Source organism: Notolepis coatsorum, assembly GCF_963971535.1.
Source record: "Notolepis coatsorum genome assembly, chromosome: 20".
Taxonomy (NCBI): domain Eukaryota; kingdom Metazoa; phylum Chordata; class Actinopteri; order Aulopiformes; family Paralepididae; genus Notolepis; species Notolepis coatsorum.
Window position 1 is genome coordinate 47,290,798 of NC_140184.1, and position 23,153 is coordinate 47,313,950.

Sequence of the window (23,153 nt, forward strand, 5' to 3'; positions counted from 1 at the left end):
TCCCTGTTAGCCCTGTTGACCCCCCTGCAGCTTGTTAGGCCTCTACTACCAGCATGGCCCCTGTCTGCTAGCCTTGCCCCGGCTGCTAGCACAGCCTCTATGTTTATGCAGCCCTTGCTGCTGGCATAGGCCCTGTAGCTAGCCTTGCCCTGGCAGCTAACCCAGTCCCTCACCAGAGCCCCAGTCTGCTAGCTTAGCCCCGGCTGCTAGCACAGCCTCTATGTTTTATGCAGCCCTTGCTGCTGGCATGGGCCCTGTAGCTAGCCATGCCAGGCAGCTAACCCAATTCCCTCTGCATGGCCCCGGTCTGCTAGCTTGGCCCCGGCTGTTAGCACAGCCTCTATGTTAATGCAGCCTTGCAGCTGGCATAGGCCCTGTAGCTAGCCAGGCCCAAGCAGCTAACCCGGTCCCTCTGCATGGCCTCCACTTTTTTGTGTAGCATCTCACACTGCTAGGACTGCCCCTTCAGCTAGCAGGGTCAGTTTTCTCCCACTGCTAGGACTTCCCTTTCAGCTAGCAAGGTCAGTATTCCCACTGCTAGGACTGCCCTTTCAGCTAGCAAGGTCAGTATTCCCACTGCTAGGACTGCCCTTTCAGCTAGCAAGGTCAGTTTCCCCACTGCTAGGACTGCCCTTTCAGCTAGCAAGGTCAGTATTCCCACTGCTAGGACTGCCCTTTCAGCTAGCAAGGTCAGTATTCCCACTGCTAGGACTGCCCTTTCAGCTAGCAAGGTCAGTTTCCCCACTGCTAGGACTGCCCTTTCAGCTAGCAAGGTCAGTTTATCTCCCACTGCTAGGACTGCCCTTTCAGCTGGCAAGGTCAGTATTCCCACTGCTAGGACTGCCCTTTCAGCTAGCAAGGTCAGTTTATCTCACACAGCTAGGACTGTCCTTCCAGCTAGCTTGTTCTCTCATGCTGGTCCAGCCCTGTCTGCCAGCCTAGCTCCGGCAGCTAGCGCAGCCTCTATGTTAATGTAGCAGTACAGCTGGCATAGGCCCTGTAGCTATCAGTGCCTTGGCAGCTACCCTTTCCCCCTGCTAGCCTAGCTCGGCAGCTAGCGCAGCCTCTATGTTGATGTAGCAGTACAGCTAGCATAGGCCCTGTAGCTATCAGTGCCCTGGCAGCTACCCTTTCCCTCTGCTAGCCTAGCTCCGGCAGCTTGCGCAGCCTCTATGTTGATGTAGCAGTACAGCTAGCATAGGCCCTGTAGCTATCAGTGCCCTGGCAGCTAACTTTCCCTCTGCTAGCCCTTTCCCGGTGCTACCATGGTTACCCCTTAGCTACCCTGCTTGCCCCTCAGTTTCTCTAGACCAGTTCTCTAGACCAGTTCTCTAGGCCAGTTCTCTAAACCAGTTCTCTAGACCGGTTCTCTAGGCCAGTTCTCTTGGCCAGTTCTCTAGGCCAGTTCTCTAGACCAGTTCCTCTAGACTAGTTCTCTGGACCCAGTTCCTCCTGACCCGGTTCCTCTAGGCCCGGTTTCCTCTAGGCCAGTTCCTCCTGTTGCCCCTCTGCTACCCTAGTTACCCCTCGGCGACCCTGTTTCTTTTGCTAGCCCCACTCTTGTGGTGGCTTCCCCTGCTGGCTTGGCCAGTACCTTTTGTTTTTGTCTTGTTTTGCCCCCTGCCACTCTGTCTGTATTTGTTTTGGGTCGCCAGGTGGCTCCCGTTGAGGGGGGGGTACTGTGAGGTTTTGTCCGCTGCTCACCAACTTTCTCTGTCTTCTTTAAGCCTACTGTTAGGAATTCCCTACTCACTCTCTCTAGCCCCCACCCTCTCGTTCTTTACTCTCGTTTACTCTCAGTGGCCACACCTGGACTATTATCAATTACCTCTCGCACCTGTGGTGGCAGGCTAATTAGTTCCCCTGTGGGCTTTAAATACCAGGGCTCTTCCCCTCGTTTCGGCGTGGGGTCGTGTTGTAAACATGCCGTATCATATTCTCAAACATCTAGACTCTTTCGGGAGGTCCTCTGTTCTGCCTATGCTGTATTGATTCTCCGGCGTAGAGATGTATGCTCCAGCCTTCGCCTGCTGTCGCCGTTGCCTGAGAGTGGGACTGGTCTGCGCTCCCTAGACTTCCACGGGAGGCATCCCAGTCATCCACTTCAGACCCCCCGCGCAGCTGTCGTCCTGACGCACATCCAGACCAGCGCCCGGCGTGAGACGAGGTGCAAGCTTTGGCCACCCGTCGCCGTTTGCCTGGAGGGAGACATTGTACTGCGCTCTCTAATCCTCTACGGGAGGTATTCCAGTGTTCCACTCCAGACCAGCGCGCCAGATGCGCTCAAGCCTTCGCCACCTGTCGCCGTTTGCCTGGAGGGAGACACTGTACTGCGCTCTCTAATCCTCTACGGGAGGTATTCCAGTGTTCCACTTCAGACCTTCGAGCTTGGCACGCTCCCCCGACCAGCGCGCAGACGCGCATCTCCTAGACCTTCGAGCTTGGCACGCTCCCCCGACCAGCGCGCAGACGCGCATCTCCTAGACCTTCGGGCTTGGCACGCTCTCCAGTCACCAGCGCGCAACGCGCATCTTCAAGGGCTTGGCACGCTCTCCAGTCTCCAACGCGCATTTTCCAAAGATCCTCGTGCTTGGCACACTCCTCCTCGCAGACGCACCCCGATGCGTCTCTCGGTTCCGACGCGCACACCAAGGTGTGGCGCGCCACTCTGTTCCTCGGCTCCGACAGCGGCTACCCGGTGGACGACACCCTCGCCACCGCCGCTGTTCCAGCACTCTGTTCCTCGGCTCCGACAGCGGCTACCCGGTGGACGACACCCTCGCCACCGCCACTGTTCCAGCACTCTGTTCCTCGGCTCCGACAGTCGGCTACCCGGTACACGACACCCTCGCCACCGCCACTGTTCCAGCACTCTGTTCCTCGGCTCGGACAGCCAGCCACCCGGTGGCGATGCCCTCGCCCCGCTGCTGTCCCTGTACCATTACGCATACGCCTGGGTGAGTTTTGATTGTGATGTCACTCACCCAGCGTAATGCCTCTTGCCCCCGTTCCCGCTGCTGTTTCCTGTACCATTACGCATACGCCTGGGTGAGTTTTGATTGTGATGTCACTCACCCAGCGTAATGCCTCTTGCCCCCGTTCCCGCTGCTGTTTCCTGTACCATTACGCATACGCCTGGGTGAGTTTTGATTGTGATGTCACTCACCCAGCGTAATGCCTCTTGCCCCCGTTCCCGCTGCTGTTCCTGTACCATTACGCATACGCCTGGGTGAGTTTTGATTGTGATGTCACTCACCCAGCGTATTGCCTCCGTTAGTTCTCACTTAGTTAGTAGTTTGGACATTTCATCTCCCACTCTGTTTTTGTTCTCACTTAGATAGTATTTTTGGACATTACATCTCCCCCTGTGTGTTTGTCACACGAAGATATTATTACTTTGTTTTCTTTGTTTATTTGGACTGTTCTGCATCTGCTCTGTTTGTTCCCTTTTGAATATTAACCCTCTCCTCTGTTCTGCAGAGCGGCCCAGATGTTTTCCCACCAGTCCCCAGTTCCTCCCTGTCCCCAGCCCGCCTCCGCGGGTCTCTGTCCCCAGTTCCTCCCTGTTCCCCAGCCCGCCTCCGCGGGCCTCAGTCCCCTCTGTCCCTAGTTCTCCCCTTTCTAGTTCCACCTAGTTCCTGGTCCCAAGTTCTCCCCTTCTAGTTTCCACCTAGTTCCTTGTCCCTAGTTCTCCTAGTCCCCAGTTCTCCTGTTCCCTAGCTCTCCTTGTCCCGACTTCTCCTAGTCTCTAGTTCCTCTGTTCCTTTAACCTTCCCCTAGTGTTCCTTTAACCTTCCCCTAGCGTTCCTTTAATGTTTCCCCTAGCGTTCATTAACCTTCCCTTAGTGTTCCCTTTTCCTGCCCGCCTCTTAAAGGCACCTAGTTTTTCCCCTCTTGTTTATATTCCTGTACTTGTGTTCTCCCTTAAAGGGACAGTGCCCTTTTTCCCTTTCTCTCAATAAAAATCTGTTTCTTGGCAAACCATCATACCTGTCTTGTGTTGTGCGATTGGGGCGGTTACAAACCATAACAAAATTAAACAAAATATGAGACAGGAAATTCCAATCAGTAGCAGAGAGAATCTGTCCTAGCTGGGTTTAATACCTTTTTTTTGTCATTTTAATAACAAACTGCTTATACACAGGCATATGCATCATAATTAGACCCACTATGCTTCTTTAACTTGTGCCTTCAATCAACAAATCTCATCTTGCACCATATGCATTTCAAAATGTTTGGCCAATATTCAAATCCTGTATTCATCCTCTCAAATCAGGCCCTAATGGTGAACGGTTTGCATTTATGGAACAAATCAATGCAACAAATTAAACAAAATATGAGACAGGAAATTCCAATCAGTAGCAGATAGAATCTGTCCTAGCTGGGTGTGACGAAGGTTCATTAATGTGAACCTTGGGCTTGGATGTGCGCTGCCAGGCCGCGTGTTGCTTATTAAGGGCCCGCGTCCACTTGGCGCATATTTCTGACCGCACGCATCTGTTTTCAATGTATTCCAATGGGGAGGGAGCGCATGCGGCCGCATGCGGCCGCCTCTAGGAAGTGCGCTGCCGTCGGCTTCTTTTCTCAGCTTTTTTGTGCGGCGGAAAGTTGAAACTTTCTGAACTTTCAGAGCGATGCGCTGGAGCTCATTTTCAGACAACCAATCACAGCCATTCATCTACCACTCTGTTTGTAACCTGACACCGGAGCTGCCTGCCTGTCTGGCTGTCTCCCACAGACCATTGAGATTCGCGACAAAACTAATAATAATAACTACACGAATACACTACTAAAAAGCTAATAAAAAGCAAAGGGCGAACTGTGGTGTCAGGCAATAACTATATATATAATTAATATACAATAAAGTTATTCAAATATGCTATAATATGTGCAAAACCGCGGCATGGCTGTAGATTTCTTTCTGTCATCTACAAAATGCGCTTCAAGCCAGCTCTGCCGGCGCACTCCCAGCATGTTTCACGGAGAAATATGCGCTAGGTGGACGCGGGCCCTAACAGCGGAACAGTGCAAAAATGCTTCCGCTTTCATCACCGCACGCCACTACGGTAAAGCGCCTTTCTTTTCGCCCCGCTTAGACAAATGCTATGGCATTTCCGCATACATTGCAACGAATCACTTGGAACCTCGGCTGTCTTTAACTATGAGTGAACACAACTGTCTTTAACTATGAGTGAACACAACGCAACATTGTAACGTTAACGTGTACTTTACTATGGAATATAGTATATTATCGCGACGATTGTAACGTTAACGTGTACTTCGCGAATATAGTATATTATCGCGACGCGTCGTCAGACTAAACGCTGTTGTGAACACAACACATTGTAACGTTAACGTGTACTTTACTATGGAATATCAGAAGAAACTACTCAACCTCGGCTGTCTTTAACTAAACAGTGTTGTGAACACAACACATTGTAACGCTCAACCTCGGCTGTCTTTAACTATGAATGAACACAACACTCTAACTCACCATGTTTAGATAATAAAGTACTCAACCTCTACTTGTCTACTGTCTGACTGAACACAACACTCTAACTAACTTACCATGTTTAGATAATGAAGTACTCAACCTCTACAGTCTTTAACTATGAGTGAACACAACACTCTAACTTACCATCTTTAGATAATGAAGTACGCAACCTCTAGTCTTTAACTATGAGGGAATTACAACCTTTATTTAATGGTTAATATTTTGATAAAAGGTAATTTACTATATTTGTATGGCATTTACACTTAAAGTAGAAAAACAAAAGTAATCTGTAAAATAATAGTGAATTTCCTGTGAAAAAACATTTATTTTTTACAGTGTACGTTACACACACAAATGCTACAGTCATTATGACACATTTTACAAAGAAAGTCTTGTATGAACTACCAGTAATATAAATAATATTAACAACAAAAATGTGTTCCATCTTCATGTCGGATGATTTTCAAAAAGGAAAATGTACTACGCCTCTGTCGTCTACTCTAAGCCATCCTAGGTTGTCAAAGTGGGCAGGGGTGAGGTGGGTTCTAGACCCATGTTACTGACCAGACACTCTATATCAGTGATGTCTGTTTACTGCAGAGTGGAGGGACTGGGAGACTATGAGCTTCAATGTTTTTAGAGGATAATGTCTTGTATGAACTACCAGTAATATAAATAATATTAACAACAAAAATGTGTTCCATCTTCATGTCAGATGATTTTCAAAAAGGAAAATGTACTACGCCTCTGTCGTCTACTCTAAGCCATCTTAGGTTGTCAAAGTGGGCAGGGGTGAGGTGGGTTCTAGACCCATGTTACTGACCAGACACTCTATATCAGTGATGTCTGTTTACTGCAGAGTGGAGGGACTGGGAGACTATGAGCTTCAATGTTTTTAGAGGATAATGTCTTGTATGAACTACCAGTAATATAAATAATATTAACAACAAAAATGTGTTCCATCTTCATGTCAGATGATTTTCAAAAAGGAAAATGTACTACGCCTCTGTCGTCTACTCTAAGCCATCCTAGGTTGTCAAAGTGGGCAGGGGTGAGGTGGGCTCTAGACCCATGTTACTGACCAGACACTCTATATCAGTGATGTCTGTTTACTGCAGAGTGGAGGGACTGGGAGACTATGAGCTTCAGTGTTTTTTTGCCCCACTAATGTTCAAAGCCACCGACACGCTCAGGTTGTGTCGCTTTGCAGGTCGCCCAGCTTGAACTCGCCTCCTTGAGCCGGCTGGCAACTTCCTGCGTGCCACTGCAGTTGGCTGGCAGCCAATGATCGGGCCTTGCCGCATCGCAGCTCGCCGTAATGCGGCAGCCCTCGTCGACAGGCTCCCGGACTTGCCGAATGTGTGGTAGGCTGACGACAATGCGGAAGGGTTTCGCTTCAGCAGCAGAAACTGTTTTGACATGGCCGCGACTCCAGCAGCGAAGAGGGGGTCGAGACTGTGTTGCCTGATATCTGATATCATCTCCTCGCGATCCTGTTCCATCTGCGTACTGCTACTGCTTGGCCCAGGGATGGCTTCTGTTGACACAAAGACACCGCATAATCAACAACTACATTATGTCACATCTTATGGTGTGTGTGTGTGTGTGAGTGAGAGAAAGTGACAGACAAAAAAAGACAAGTTCATAACTGACCGCTGGTGTCTTGCAGCTGGTCCATCGGCATACTGCTTGGCCCAGGGATGGCGATGGCTTCTGTTGACACAAAGACACCGCATAATCAACAACTACAGTATGTCACATCTTATGGTGTGTGTGTGTGTGTGTGTGTGTGTGTGTGTGTGTGTGTGTGTGTGTGTGTGTGTGCAAGGGTGGTATTACTTACCCTGGAATGACTGGCATGCTGGCTGAGCAAGTCTCAGGGGTTGAAGGAAGTCCAAGGAGACGGTTCCTATAGTATTATACAGAATATAAGAAGAAGACATGACAGTGTGGCCATCACAACTAGAGGATGAGGTCAAGTTCAAATGGTCCAAAGTGTAGGAAAGGTGTGTGTGTGTGTGTGTGTGTGTGTGTGTGAGTGAGTGAGTGAGAGAAAGTGACAGACAAAAAAAGACAAGTTCATAACTGACCGCTGGTGTCTTGCAGCTGGTCCATCGGCGTACTGCTTGGCCCAGGGATGGCGATGGCTTCTGTTGACACAAAGACACCGCATAATCAACAACTACAGTATGTCACATATTATGGTGTGTGTGTGTGTGTGTGTGTGTGTGTGTGTGTGTGTGTGTGTGTGTGTGTGTGTGTGTGTGTGTGTGTGCAAGGGTGGTATTACTTACCCTGGAATGACTGGCATGCTGGCTGAGCAAGTCTCAGGGGTTGAAGGAAGTCCAAGGAGACGGTTCCTCCTATAGTATTATACAGAATATAAGAAGAAGACATGACAGTGTGGCCATCACAACTAGAGGATGAGGTCAAGTTCAAATGGTCCAAAGCTGGATTCCGATATCTAAGCATTGTAATCACTCCCACCACAACAAAAGCAACAGTAACAATGGGGGGCGGGACTTGCGTTCAGTGTAGGAAAGGTCTATTATGGTTTATTATTGTGAAAAGAAAGGTATTAGCTTTACCTCCTGATGTTAATTTGAGCAGTTTTGCTTTCATCTCCGGAGTTGTGGGGAGGAAAGTGCTGGACATATCCACAGTGTAAAACTTGGCCACTGCTGCCAGATGTTTACAGGGGGCCCCAGTTTGTCCTGCCGGGAATGAGCACAGCTCCGCCTCCATGTCCACGATGTATGGCTCCGTCACCGAGCCCTTCACCTCGTACCTGTTGTCCCCAAGCTATACAAATCATAAGTCATACAAGTAAGGGATAATGTATAGCTACGAGGTCATTGTCGCAAAATAATTGACCGACACAGAGTTTAAAATACCGAGCCGCCTCTGCGAGGTGTTTTAAACGTCAGTGAAGGTCAATTCTTTTGCGATGATGACCGAGTATAGCTATACATTATCCCGCTTATTACATGGCTAACTTACTAACAATATACCAAATTCATTTTACAAATCGCAGTTGTTCTGTGGCTCTGTCAGCCCAAATAAAGTGATTATTATTATCGCGGGCAGCCCGGCAGGTGTGTCTGATTGGCTGCACTGAAACAGTGTGTGTCAGTGGGGCTTGATTACTCCAGCTGCGAAAAACAATAATCACCGGTGGTTATTGAAAAATAATTCACCGCTGTCTGGGGCTATTGACCAATCACAAGCAAGCATTTCAGCGAATGTGAAAACGCCATGTAATAAGGGACATTACACAATGGCTAAATCTGCACTGGTTACTGCAGTAATCTCTAAAAGTATGCATTTGATATAGTACCTGCTGGATCTGAGATGCAATGATGTCGCTATCCTGGGGAAGGAATCTCCTCTTCTGGTACGCCATCCAGTGTCCGAGGGCAACATCCACAATGCGGGCCTCATAGTAGACATCCAGCCTCGAGGTCAGGATGTCCAAGAGTTGGCATGGGTTGAAGGCTTTCGTCATCTGGAGGATCCCGTCTTTGAGGACCCGCATCGCTGCTTCCGAATAATTGTTTGTGTTATTTCCCCGGGTGAGGAGACTGCGCGCGGCCCGGTAGCGTGTTGCTTAATAACAGCGCAACAGTGCAAAAATGCTTCCGCTTTCGTCACCGCAGGCCACTACGGTAAAGCGCCTTTCTTTTCAGGCCCGCTTAGACAAATGCTATGGCATTTCCGCGTACATTGCAACGAATCACTTGAAACCTCGGCTGTCTTTAACTATGAGTGAACACAACTGTCTTTAACTATGAGTGAACACAACGCAACATTGTAACGTTAACGTGTAATTTACTATGGATATGGAATATAGTATATTATCGCGACGATTGTAACGTTAACGTGTACTTCGCGAATATAGTATATTATCGCGACGCGTCGTCGGAGGCGACTAAACGCTGTTGTGAACACAACACATTGTAACGTTAACGTGTACTTTACTATGGAATATCAGAAGAAACTACTCAACCTCGGCTGTCTTTAACTAAACAGTGTTGTGAACACTGTTTTTTTCTTTTCACGTTACACATTGTAACGTTAACATGTACTTCGCGACGCGTCGTCAGACTAAACAGTGTTGTGAACACAACACATTGTAACGTTAACGTGTACTTTACTATGGAATATCAGAAGAAACTACTCAACCTCGGCTGTCTTTAACTAAACAGTGTTGTGAACACAACACATTGTAACGTTAACGTGTACTTTACTATGGAATATCAGAAGAAACTACTCAACCTCGGCTGTCTTTAACTATGAATGAACACAACACTCTAACTCACCAATGTACAGTTTCTACGCCAAATGTATATACACTCCTTTTTCTGGACACTTTTGTATCACAAACAGTACTGTATTTGCAAATCTGATATGTCATAAATGTATAGATGTAGCAGTACTGTCTATCTGTATGTCATGTATGTCATATATGTTATGATGAATTGAAAATGGGGGACCCTGATGTAAACAAGACGAAAGTCTTTCTCTGGTCTGCATCCCCTTAACAATTGTATGTATTGAGCTGTACTGTACTGTACCCATTCTGCAATCTGTTAATAAACTTTTCAATCAATCAATCAAACCATGTTTAGATAATAAAGTACTCAACCTCTACTTGTCTACTGTCTGACTGAACACAACACTCTAACTAACTTACCATGTTTAGATAATGAAGTACTCAACCTCTACAGTCTTTAACTATGAGTGAACACAACACTCTAACTTACCATCTTTAGATAATGAAGTATGCAACCTCTACTGTATTTAACTATGAAGGAATTACAACCTTTATTTAATGGTTAATAGTTTGATAAAAGGTAATTTACTATATTTGTATGGCATTTACACTTAAAGTAGAAAAACAAAAGTAATCTGTCAAATAATAGTGAATTTCCTGTGAAAAAACATTAATTTTTTACAGTGTACGTTACACACACACAAATGCTACAGTCATTATGACACATTTTACAAAGAAAGTCTTGTATGAACTACTGTTGAACCACAGTAAAAGGTCTAAATGCTCTGGTTCTGTGCACTGCTACTAAAACTGTTGAACCACAGTAAAAGGTCTAAATGCTCTGGTTCTGTGCACTGCTACTAAAACTGTTGAACCACAGTAAAAGGTCTAAATGCTCTGGTTCTGTGCACTGCTACGTGTTAATAACCAAATTGAACAAATTGAACCAATAATGTGTGTGTCGAACCAAGGCGGGATCTCATGCGCATGCGCGGGCACCTCGCGAGCACGCCGGTGCACGCACCTGAGCGAGCACGCCGCCGCCGGTGCACGCACCTGGGCGCTGGGCGAAGGAAAATTAAAGGCGCTTTACCGTAGTAGCCTGCGGTGACAAAAGCGGAAGCATTTTTGCACTGTTGCGCTGTTATTAAGCAACACGCGGCCCGGTAGCTGAGTGCCCAGCACTCTCTGCGACTGTAGAGGCGCTCAATGTACCGCAGGTACTTTTCATACCTGCAATTGATCAAATAAGGAAACAAACACAGAAGATGCACATACATGATGTAATGACAGCAAGGAGAGGTAGACACATATATGAAGTATGCAAACACAAGCCTCCTGACTTTCTTGTACCGAATTTGCAAGACTGCTGTGCTGTGTGATTGTGGGAATGTCTGTGTACAGCTAAACATAAGCAAACTTGTCTAAGCACTAACCTGACTGCAACAGGGTGCTCTCTCGCCGCCAAGTACAGCCTGTCCACCTCTGCTGTCTCCTCGGAGTAGAGCATCTGTTTAACGACAGTGAACAGAGTTAGCCTGTCTCTGCACGCCACCAGACTCGCCTTGCTCCACAACCATCTCCATACTGCTTGTAGCAGATGGAAGGAGCACAGGAGGCAAGTGGCTTGTGGGAATGCCCTCCCTAAGGCTCCCCTCTCTGCCGCGCAGTCATCTGTGATGAAGATCTGTGGGCCTGATGCTCCCCTGCCAGCAAAGGCCCTCTCTCCAATCAGATTCATCAGCAGCTGTAGCCCTTCAAAAATCGTCTCCTCGTCCTCAGACTGGCAGAAGAAGATCCCCAATGGTAGACCTCCGGCAGGGCTGTGCATCAGCAACAAAAAAACTCTGATATTTTCCCTATCCATGTTGCCGGAGGAATCAATGAAGCAGAGTTCGCCACTGTGCTTCAGCTGACAGACCGACAAACACAGACGGACAGGCAGACACAGAGGCAGGCAGGCATAGTTAGTGTTAGTTAGTGTGTTACTTAGTTACTTAAATGGAACACCATGAAAAAGATAGCCAGAATACCTGGTGGTGCACTTTCTTCATGAGAGGAGAGCACAGCGCAATTAATGGGGCTCCCCGAGAAGAGGTTCCCATGACAGCACACGCGTCCTGGCACATGGCGTTGTAGGCGTCCACCTGCTGACCGAGGGCTTCCACCATACTCGGGCCACTCCGGGCGCCAAATTGGACCCTGTACGCCGCTGCGAATAATCTGGCAAAGAACACTAATTTTAGTTGGTGTAATTGTAACTGCATAAAATGTATAGTTTATACTGTAGTTTATAACTGAAGGTCTACCTTTGCACATAGGACAGGTCTGGGCAGATCCCTCTGTTGGCTGCAGCACAAAAGTAGGCGTCTCCGTGTTGGATTTTGAGGTCGTGCTTTAGCACAGACAAAGCAGAAGGAGGCTTGTGGCCAATCGCAAATAACACGGTCAGTGTGTCTTTGGCCTTTTGTCCAACATCGCGATAGCGCAGGGCCGCTGAGACATGGAGGTTATGATTGTGCCTATTCACAATGCAAATGCACATTGGGAAATTAGGGATGTGTGGGTCTGTGCTCCTGTAAAAGAAATCAAAATCAACAATAAAAACTAGGCCAACTGTTATGTCCATAAAAACAATTGAATTATAAGTATTGTATAGTGCAAACTCACCGGGTCATTCCTCTAACTTTTAGTGTAACAACCATGGTAGCTTGGCAGCCGGTGTTTTTTTTTTTTTTTTTCTGTTTCGCCTTATGCACCACCTTATGCTGGCACCTGTACTGCGTCTGTGTAACATTTTGATTGAATGCAGTATGGGTTAGCACTAGCAGTATGCGTATGGGTGAAAGACACAAATGGTAGTCTAACAAATGACGTAACACAATTCTTACCTTGAATAGGACAGAGCGCCCCACCGCTGGTCGGGTAGCGTCCACTCTCCATGTTACCCCAGATGACTCCTTCACCAACTCCACCCACTCCTTGGCCTGTTCCACAGTGCGAACATCCGCGCGTACTGTAGACGTGAAACCAGTGTGGTCTCCTGGGGCCACCTCTTCCTCATACGCACACACGTGAAGTGGAAACTTTTCAGGCAGCCAACCCTACAGGAGACATGCAATTAGCCTACTGGTAATTTAAGTAATTTAAGACCCCCACATAAAGATTAGGAATGATCATAATCAACGACAGCGATTACCTTTAAATGTGGGTAGTCCTCTATATTGTTGTCCCATGCTCTCGCTGGGTACACCTCACAAACCCCACCACTGCGTCTAAAGTCCAAATGAATGCAAAAACAGCAGGCTAGCTATTTAGGTATTAACAATTGTAGTATTGACCTGTACTAATAAATCAATCAATCAATCAATCAATCATGTAACCTACAGCACAGCATGTAATAAAATACATTAACAACACCCCTTAGCTGTTATAACTATGTACTAAAATGATGTACCTCTGCTTTGGCTTGGCTGAATCAATCAATCAATCAATCAATCAATCATGTAACCTACAGCACAGCAGGTCCCCTTAGCTGTTATAACTATGTACTAAAATGATGTACCTCTGTTTTGGCTTGGCTATGCGAATCAATCAATCAATCAATCATGTACAGTTAGCTGCATGTTAGCTCCATGTTAGCTCAGCAGTTAGCTCATGTTAGCTCAGTAGTTAGCTTCATGTTAGCTCCATGTTCAATCAATCAATCATGTACAGTTAGCTGCATGTTAGCTCCATGTTAGCTCAGCAGTTAGCTGCGTGTTAGCTCCATGTTAGCTCAGCAGTTAGCTCATGTTGCTCAATCAATCAATCAATCAATCAATCATGTACCTCGGCGCAGCTGAATAACAGTAGGAGTGATCGCCTGCTGCATCCATCACGTGTATGGTGATTAACCAAATTGAACCAAAGCGTGTTAATATGTAACCAAATTGAACCAAAGCGTGTTAATATGTGTCGAAACCAAGCGGGGATCTCATGCGCATGCGCAAGCACCTCGCGAGCACGCCGGTGCACGCACCTGAGCGAGCACGCCGGTGCACGCACCTGGGCGAAGGAAAATGAAAGGCGCATTACCGTAGTGGCGTGCGGTGACGAATGCGGAAGCATTTTTGCACTGTTCCGCTGTTAATAAGCAACACGCTGCCAGGCCTGAGATGTCAGGTGTAATGTGCGTGACAGCCATTCTGAAGTCATTGTGTACGTCAAGTCTGTTGCGCGCTTTTGTCTTGATGGCGACAAGTGCACTGAAAGCCGTTTCCGATAGATATGTGGTACTGAACGGGAGTATAATCCTGGTGGTGGCATGCAGTGCGAGCCTCGGAGCAATGATGGATCCCTTCACTATCCAGAACTTCTTAAATCCGTGCTCCTGTAATGGAGGAATGGATGAAATATATGTGTCCAACACTCATGTCCACATTATTATTATTATTATTATTACAGGGCCTAGCCTACATTAGACGCAGAATAGCCTATACATCCAATACGATATCAACGGTAGAACGGTGACACAGACACACAGACACACGCACAGGCACAAACACTCACACAGACAGAACACACACACACACATGCACACACGCATTACATACATTATCATACCTGGAAATACTTCTTTGAGACAGAGTCGACCTGGATGTCAGTGAGCTCATCTTCGCAATCAAGGTATTCCACATCCTCAACTTTGGCAATGAAGGGATCCAATACCCATGCTTCCTTGGATAGATATTCATCTGTGTCAGCGAACCGTGATTTAATCTCTTTTTGCAATGCAATCATATGGCTGGTAAACTCACGACGAAGAGACACGGGAACAGTGTTATCTCTGCATTGCTTCTGCAGTAAGGGGAACTGTTGCAGCTCTCCCTTATCCATTTTCCCGACTCTATACTCCAGTTTACGCACGAATGCGTCGAGCGCCTCTCTTTACATTGCATGATGTTGGCCTCTGCGCCTTGGAGACGCTTGTTCGTTTCATTGTAGAGAGTGAAGATGTCAGCCAGGTATGCCGTTTTGATCCAGAATGACTAAATTTTCTCTGAAAGCGCAGGGTTATTCGTTTCAAGAAATTCTTCTATTTTCTCTTGTAGTTCCATGAAGCGCACAAGCACTCGGCCCTGTGATAGCCAACGCACCTCTGTGTGCAGCAGGAGCGTTTGGTGTGCCTCATCCTCGCATAACTGTGCAAATAGACGCTTGTTGGTGGGGCGTCCTTTGATGAAATTAACAACTTTGACTGCAGTTGCGAGTGTTTCACTGAGGTCGTCAGACAGTTTTTTGCTGGCCAGTGCCTGGCGATGGATCATACAGTGAAATATTATGCAGTGGGGGGCCTTCTGTTTCAAGCGACTGTTAAATCCCTTGTTTTTTCCCATCATTGAGGCAGCTCCATCGGAACAGCATGCAACTAAATTATCATAAGAGAGGTTTTGGGACATGAAGTAAGAATCTACTGCAGTAAAAATATCCTCACCTCGAGTGGTGGTAGTAAGGTTGACTGACATGAGAATGTCCTGCTTCAGATCCTCATTTTCGATATACTGCACATAAACGATGAGCACAGCCTCGTCTGCGACAGTTGTAGTTTCATCAAGTTGTATGGCAAATTGACCCCTTGTGGCTCCCTAGCAATGGTGGAACTCACTGGGCTTGGGAGATGAAATGATACATTGTTTACTATTTTTAAAACATTTTTCTACCCATGATTAACAGTAATAGCATAATCTCAATATATCTCTCAACAGATTACTCATATTTATGAATTATAACCACTCAAACCTGTGTTTGTTTGATAGAACGTGTTTTTTCATCGAAAAAAACGGATAAATGTTGTTTTTGACCATATTTCCCATATTTTTTTTTGATAAATAACATTTAGAAATATCTCGACGAATTACCTCTGAATACGAATAAAAAAAAATATTAAAGATTCTGTGACGTACGTGGGTTGGTCATTATCATTATTACTGTATTTGGAAGACCATGTGAACATTAGATTAGTATCGTTTGTATGTGTGTGTGTGTGTGTGTGTGAACATGAGAGCTAATGATATCTCTTCTTCTCTTCCTGTCAGGTGCTGCCCGTCCCTATACTGAAGGGTGCTGATTGCCTAATGAAGGACAGCTGATGGCAATCCATCACATCAGATGGGGGCGGGTGCACAAGTAGCTGACAGCACACACACGTCGGGATTCCTGTTGTGTGTCATTTTCCAGTGACCTCAGTGTATGAGGTTGCCTTTGTTTGCCACTGCGTGGATATAGATATATGTGTGTATGTTCATATAATATGGATATGCAGTTAGCCCTAGTCCATAGACCTGATGGACTGATGATGGTGCCAGCCTGTTTCTGCACCTTGTGTATGGAACCGTGTGCTCTCTGATGTTCACACGGCCACATAGTACGGTAGCCTCAAGGTTTGTCTATCTGGGTTGAGTTACCTTATATGTATGTCTTGTTCGTCCTCCCCTACCTTTTCCCCTGTGCACCATGGAGAAGGTTTAAACCCCTACCTCCATTCAATATATAATTTACGATTTGGAAAACGTCTTGTGTTGTGTCTTTTTTTCACCTACACCTGGGACCTTGATTTTGAACATATTTGCTGAGAGGGGCTGCTTTTGCTCATGTGCCGCCCTCCAGTTGTTATTATCAGACCTGCGTACATGACAGATTCGATGACTAGTTCGGCCAGAAACGGCGTTGAGGCGAAACGTTACTAAGCGCTCAACTTACCCAAATCTGTTGCGGGCTGTTTCATGTTGTTCTGCGGCAGAAATATTGGACACGCCTCGCTGTTGGGAATAGAACCAGACTTGCTCCGTGCCTGCCACTTCCTCGTTGGCGCGCGCCGGCGATGGGGGGCTTGTATTTCGGCGTATGGCGCTCTGTCGACTGCGCGGCCCGGTTCGTATCTGGTTCTGTCTCAGAAAATCCACTCGCCCCCCACCACCCCAAACGATGTCTCCGGCGTTTCAATCACTATCAGCCCGGTACAGCATATCTCACCTCCCCTGAATTGTGGCAAAGTTATCTGTGGAGCGATGACGCCACCATGCGTTTTACATCGGTAACAGCACATCCCAGCCTAGACAAGGTCCTTAGCTCGTGGAATATGCAAAGGATTGGAAGATATATCGAGAATTGAACGAATAAGAGCATATTTAAAAATGGTTAAAAATGCCGTTTTAACATTGGCGCGGACGGAGAGTAGAAAAAGGGACCAAGGGTAAACAAGGCACTAAATACTGTAACTATTTTTCTAGAGTGTTTCATGTTATAAGCTTTTCACACAATGAACATATATGTAAAATTAAGATATTTACCCAATTTCATGAAATAATAATAAACACAGACACCGCTGTGCTCACACACACACTCAAAATATTTCAAAAAAGTAGAAAAAGGGACCAGGGGTACACAAGGGCTAAGCTTTTCTGACAGCTGCTGCTCACAATCACTTGACATCTTATCAATTCGGTCTTTCACTACATTGTTCGAGAGTGGTACTGCTTTTAGTTTATCCGCCACCTGTGGGCCGCACAGTTTCTCAACCATTTTGATGCAGGCTGGTTTGATGAGCTGCTCGCCAATATTGTGCGGTTTCTTTGCTTTTGCAATTAAAAGCGAACACTCAAAGGAGGCTTCGGTAGCCTTCTGTAAATCACTGCCACCCTTGCCCGACGCTACTCTAACATCAACAGGCTTGTTCGCCTTGAGAGACTTTTCTTTCCTCCGAAAAAAGTCCGGATCCTTCCCAACTGTTTCTGGGTGCTTAGTCGCCTGATGTCTCTTCAGCTTGCTGGGCTTCAGGCTCGAGTTTGCCAACTTTTCTCCACAAATCACACACTCAGGTCGTTTGTCTGGTCCCTCAGTGAAGCCCATGGTTATGTAATTATCGCGATTGCTGTAGGTCCTAACCTTTTTTGCAGATGACGAGCTGCCGTCATCTCCTTTTCGTTTGTCACACATGTTCCTGTTAGTTCGCCTCTGGCGGCTGACTGCAGCGTGCTACGGAAAGTGAAACAGTCAACTGATTTGCGTACTGTTAACGTTCAAAAATCATGTCTAGATGTTTATTTATTTATCTTTTTTTTTTATTGTAGTAGAGAAACTATTCATGCTTCTGATGATACAAAATATGCTAATTAAATATTTCTCTGAAAGAAAAAAAAAATTACAGAAAAACTTGTGAAAATAGACCTCAAATCATCTGCGGTCTGCCGGACCCCCTGCGGCGGACCCCAGGTTGGGAATCGCTGCTTTAGAGACTCATACTCAAGGCTAGAAGAAACATGTATCAACAAATGTGCATGTTTGTACTTAATTTAGGGTTGTGCCATTATTACTATTCAAATGTGATAATTGTGAATGATTTACTGTAATGAGTTGAATGTGTTGTTTCTCAAGCATCCTTGACATCCAAGGACAACGATGTAAATAAGTCATTGCGCCTTTTTCGTTCCTATCCTTGACAGAAGCATGTATGTGAATAATGATCTGTATATGTTTTGTTGTCTAAAATAAATACCATACCATACCATTTAGCTTGTAGCATTATTAGCTTGTAGCATGGAGCTAACCATTTTGCGTATTCGACAATGAACAGCACAATGTTGATGAAACTCACCAAAACCGCAGGTTACTTTAACTGCAACGCTTCTTCGGTTTTGCAACTGGGGGAATCTTTTATAACTGTTTTTATCATGCTATTTCATCTCGGCAGCAGCAACGTTCAGCTGCGTGTCGATCTCCGTGGATGTGTGTCTGCATCTGCGCATAGTGCAGATTCACCTGCTGTAAAGCAAGGCGTGGCTGTCGTGATATCTATCTCGCGTCATGAAGTAAATGAAAGGGCAGTGCCGTAATTCAAAGGACTTGGTACCCAATAATATTAACTACTTTCTTTCATAATAGCAATAACTATTTATGTTCTTATTCAATGGCATTAACTATTTATGTTCCCATGACTAAATAGTTATGAATCTGAAACCTGGGTTACACACAGTATACATGAGTGGTCCATCACGTGAAGTGATTGTTCCGGTGTTCCACTTGTCCTTCCGATAATCACGAGCGAGAACTGTCTGTCCTACTTTGAAGCTCCTTGTTGGTTTGTCGTTGAGATGTTTGAACTGTTTGTCCTCCATGTCATGTCGCACATCTGGTTTGAGAAGGTCCATGTGAGATCTCAGGTTTCTTTTGAGAAACAGCATCGCTGGCGTCTGGTTGGTAGTGGCGTGTGTGGTATTGCGATATGCAAAGAGGAATTTGTCGATTTTGTGCTGGATCGGTAGATCTTCATTATCCATCGCTTTGATTGCTTTCTTGAATGTCTGCACACATCTTTCTGCCAAGCCATTCGTGGCTGGATGGTATGGTGCAGATGTGAAGTGCTTGATTCCATTTCTCTTTACAAACGTCTGGAATTCATCCGAAACTAACTGGCGTCCATTGTCCGTGCATATCTGTTGTGCTAAACACAGTCCTCAGCACAGAAATGGTCTTCTCAGATGTAGTTGACTTCATTTTTATCACTTCTGGCCATTTTGAATGCGCATCTACAGCGATCAAGAACATTGAGTCTTTGAATGGTCCTGCGAAATCAAGGTGTACTCGCTGCCACGGTGATGATGGCCATTCCCATGGATGTAGAGCAGCCTGTGGTGGTGCATTCTGCATCTTCTGACATCCGGGGCAGCTCTTTGCCATGTCCTCGATTAGCTTATCGATTCCTGGCCACCACATATAACTGCGGCCCAGGCTCTTCATCTTTACGGTTCCCAGGTGTCCTTCATGTAATGCTTCTAACACTCTGGTGTGCAACTTGGACGGAATCACTACTCGTGAACCACACATCAGCGTTCCCTGGCACACTGACAGTTGCTCTCTCCTCGCTGAGAATGCTGGATACATTGAGTTACCGTGTCGTGGCCACCCCTTCACAGTGATGTCATAGATCTGTGACAGTGTGGGGTCGTTGCGTGTCTCTCGTTGGATGAGAGCGTTGGTCACTGGCAGCTGGTTGACGATTGTGGTGTGAAACACCTCTGCTGGGTCTACAGCTGCGGCTGTCTCTGCGGTTTGCAGGGGTAGACGTGACAGTCCGTCAGCATTCCCATGCTGTTTCGTCCCCTTGAACTCGATGTCATACTGATGTGCCCCCAGGAAGAGTGACCACCGCTGTAGCCGCTGCCCCGTCATTATCGGAACGCGTTTCCGGGGATTGAAGATAGATATGAGAGGCTGATGGTCTGTCAGAAGCGTGAACCTTTGACCATACAGGTAGTGGTTAAACTTCTTGACCCCCCATACGAGACTGAGGGCCTCTCGGTCAATTTGAGCGTAATTGCGCTCAGCTTTAGTCAATGATCTTGAGGCGAAGGCTATTGGCTTCTCTGAGCCATCTGGAAATGTATGTGACAACACCGCTCCAATGCCGTAAGGCGAGGCATCACATGCTAACTTAATGGGTAAAGACGGATGGAAGTGAGCGAGCACCTGTTCTGACGTGATGAGACTCTTAGACTCCTGAAAAGCCTTCTTGCAGCTGTCAGTCCACTTCCAGTGTGTTCCTGCCTGAAGCAGCGTGTTCAGAGGGTGCAGCACAGTTGATAGATTGGGTAAAAACTTGTGGTAGTAGTTTACAAGTCCAAGGTAAGAACGGAGCTGAGACACATTCTCTGGTGGTGGTGCTTTAAGCACAGCTTCAATCTTGTCCTGAGATTTGTGTAGGCCGTTCTTGTTGATCACGTGTCCGCAGTAGGATATTTCCTTTTTGAAAAACTCACATTTTGGTTGGTTAGCTTGAAGTCCATATTCCTGCAGCCTTGTGAGCACATGTTCCAGGTTTGATAGATGCTCCTGATCATCCTTGCCAGTGACAAGAATGTCGTCAAGGTAACACTGTGTACCTGGGACTCCTTGTAGTACTTGGTCCATTGTCCTCTGCCAGATAGCTGTGGCTGAAGCTATACCAAACACAAGGCGGTTGTATTGATACAGGCTTTTGTGTGTGTTGATAGTCAGATACGGCTTTGATGAGTCTTCAACCTCCATCTGAAGGTAAGCTTGAGCCAGGTCGATTTTTGTGAAACGTTCCCCTCCTGACAGGGAGGCGAAGATGTCCTCTCGACGAGGCAGAGGATACTGTACAGCAGGGGTCTCAAACTCGCGGCCCGAGGGATGTTATTTTGACATCAAAGTTTAGTGTTAATGCGGCCTGCGCGCAACTGTTTGCCGAGTCGTTGCGCGAGAGTTTGAAGTTTTATTTATTTGATCACTTGTAGGCTACCATAGCGCAGGCTCCTGACAGCAACGTTATGTTTGTGACTTGGTTGAAACGTGATTCCGGAGTGATATCAAGTAAAGTGGAAGGCAAATGCATCCTCGCTATCTCCTCTGACTGCGAGCAGTGCTCTGCATGTCCGGCTGCACTGCCACTGTCTGTGTCTGTGTACGGGTCTGGTCCAATCACATTCAGCATCCCGTCAGCATTTTTCCCCCCTCACCCACAGTCTGCGAATCAGATGCAGAGTAGGGGAGTAGGGCGGGTCTTCACGGAATGCAAGTCGTCTCTCTCTTTCAGTCCGAGTCAGTTGACAGCGCATCTACAGTAAACTCGCTCCCAGTTTTATCTCCGTGAGATAAATGTAGCTACTAGTAGCCTAGTTTCGCCAGCAGGCAGCCAGCAGAAAAATATGGCATTTTCAAAGATGGTCAGTAAAAGAAAAGTTTACTGCAATTCAAAGGTGAATGGACTGAAACATATCCGTTCATCCTGAGTCCCAGCACCAAACCAATGTGACTATATGCCAAGAAACGGTAGCTCTTGTGAAGGGTGGCAATTTGAAAATAATGTATGACTGAGTGATGGAGACCATGTTTGAAGGCAAACAAAAGCAAATCCCCCTCAGATCGCACAGCAACCAGAATAACTGAAATACTGGCTGGTGATTTGATTAAACAGCTTTGTGATAGAATAAAAAAAAATGCACAGTGCATTTCCATAGCTGTGGATGAGTCCATTGACACCACTGAGAAGCCTATGTTCTGAAGAACCATTCATGTTCTGAAGAACTGTTCATGTTCTGAAATGTTATTGCTAAAGATTGAGAAGATTGGATCAGTTGTACTTTTTTTTTGAATACTTGAAACCCTTTTTTTGTGGAATATTTGATGCGGCCCAGCCTCACCCAGACTCTACCTCCAGCGGCCCCCAGGTAAATTGAGTTTGAGACCCCTGCTGTACAGTGTGGAGCACTGAATTTACAGTCACTTTGAAGTTCCCACAAATGCGCACTTTACTTTGACTTCCTGGCTTTGTGTTGTTTTTCTTCATTACTGGGACTATGGGCGTCGCCCATTCACTCCACTCCAGCTTGGACAGCACTCCTGTCTGTTCCAAGCTTTTCAACCCGCTTCTACTGCGGGGCGGATTGCATAAGGCACGGGCCAGGCTTTGTGAAATTTCGGGCTTACATTCTCCTCGACCTCAATCTTTGCCTTCATACCTTTCAGTGTTCCCAGTTCCTTTCCGAACACTTCATGTGCCTCTGCGAGTATCTTTGACAGTCTCCCAGATGTGGCGCTCTTCTCATCTCCTGCTGACACACACAATGATTTAACATCATGCCAGTCCAGTTGAATTTTCCTGAGCCACTCACGGCCAAACAGCGGAGGACCCCCATTCGGTATAACATACATGTCCAGCTTCTGCGTTTTGTCTTTGTATTTAACTGTGACCCGCATTTTCCCTTTTGGAGCCACACTTTCTCCGGTGTAAGTCTTCAGCAACACCTTTGTAGTCTTAAGAGCTATCTGTGGATACAGTCTTTTGTAGTCGTTCTCAGAAATCACTGATAAGGCGGAGACTGTGTCTAACTCCATTTTGAGTCTCGCTCCTGCCACTTCTGGAGTGATCCATATTATTTTACGTGCATTTGTCTCTTGCATGCGATGCAGCTCTAGACATGCTAAGTCACTGCTCTCTGAATCACTTCCTTGTTCATCTGAACTCTTTTCCGTCACTTTATGCAGCTTTTTGTATTTTCCTTTGGGTGCTGCTTTCCTGCTACTTTTGTCAGAGTACTGCTTTTTCCCTGATTTGCTTTTGATATTTTCTACACTCTTTGTCTTTGAACCAACATTCATCTGGATCGTGTGATGTCTTGCCACAACGATAACATTGCTTTCCTGGTTTCAGTGACATTTTATTGGTTTCACACTCTATCCCTTTTTGTTGTATTTCTGATGCTCCTTTTTAGAATCAAGGTCTTTCTCTGACAGTAATTTCTTCTGTGTGGCTTCATTATGCATACCACAAACTAGTCTGTCCCTCAACGCATCATTTAGGCCTAGTCTGAAATCACAGTGTTCTGA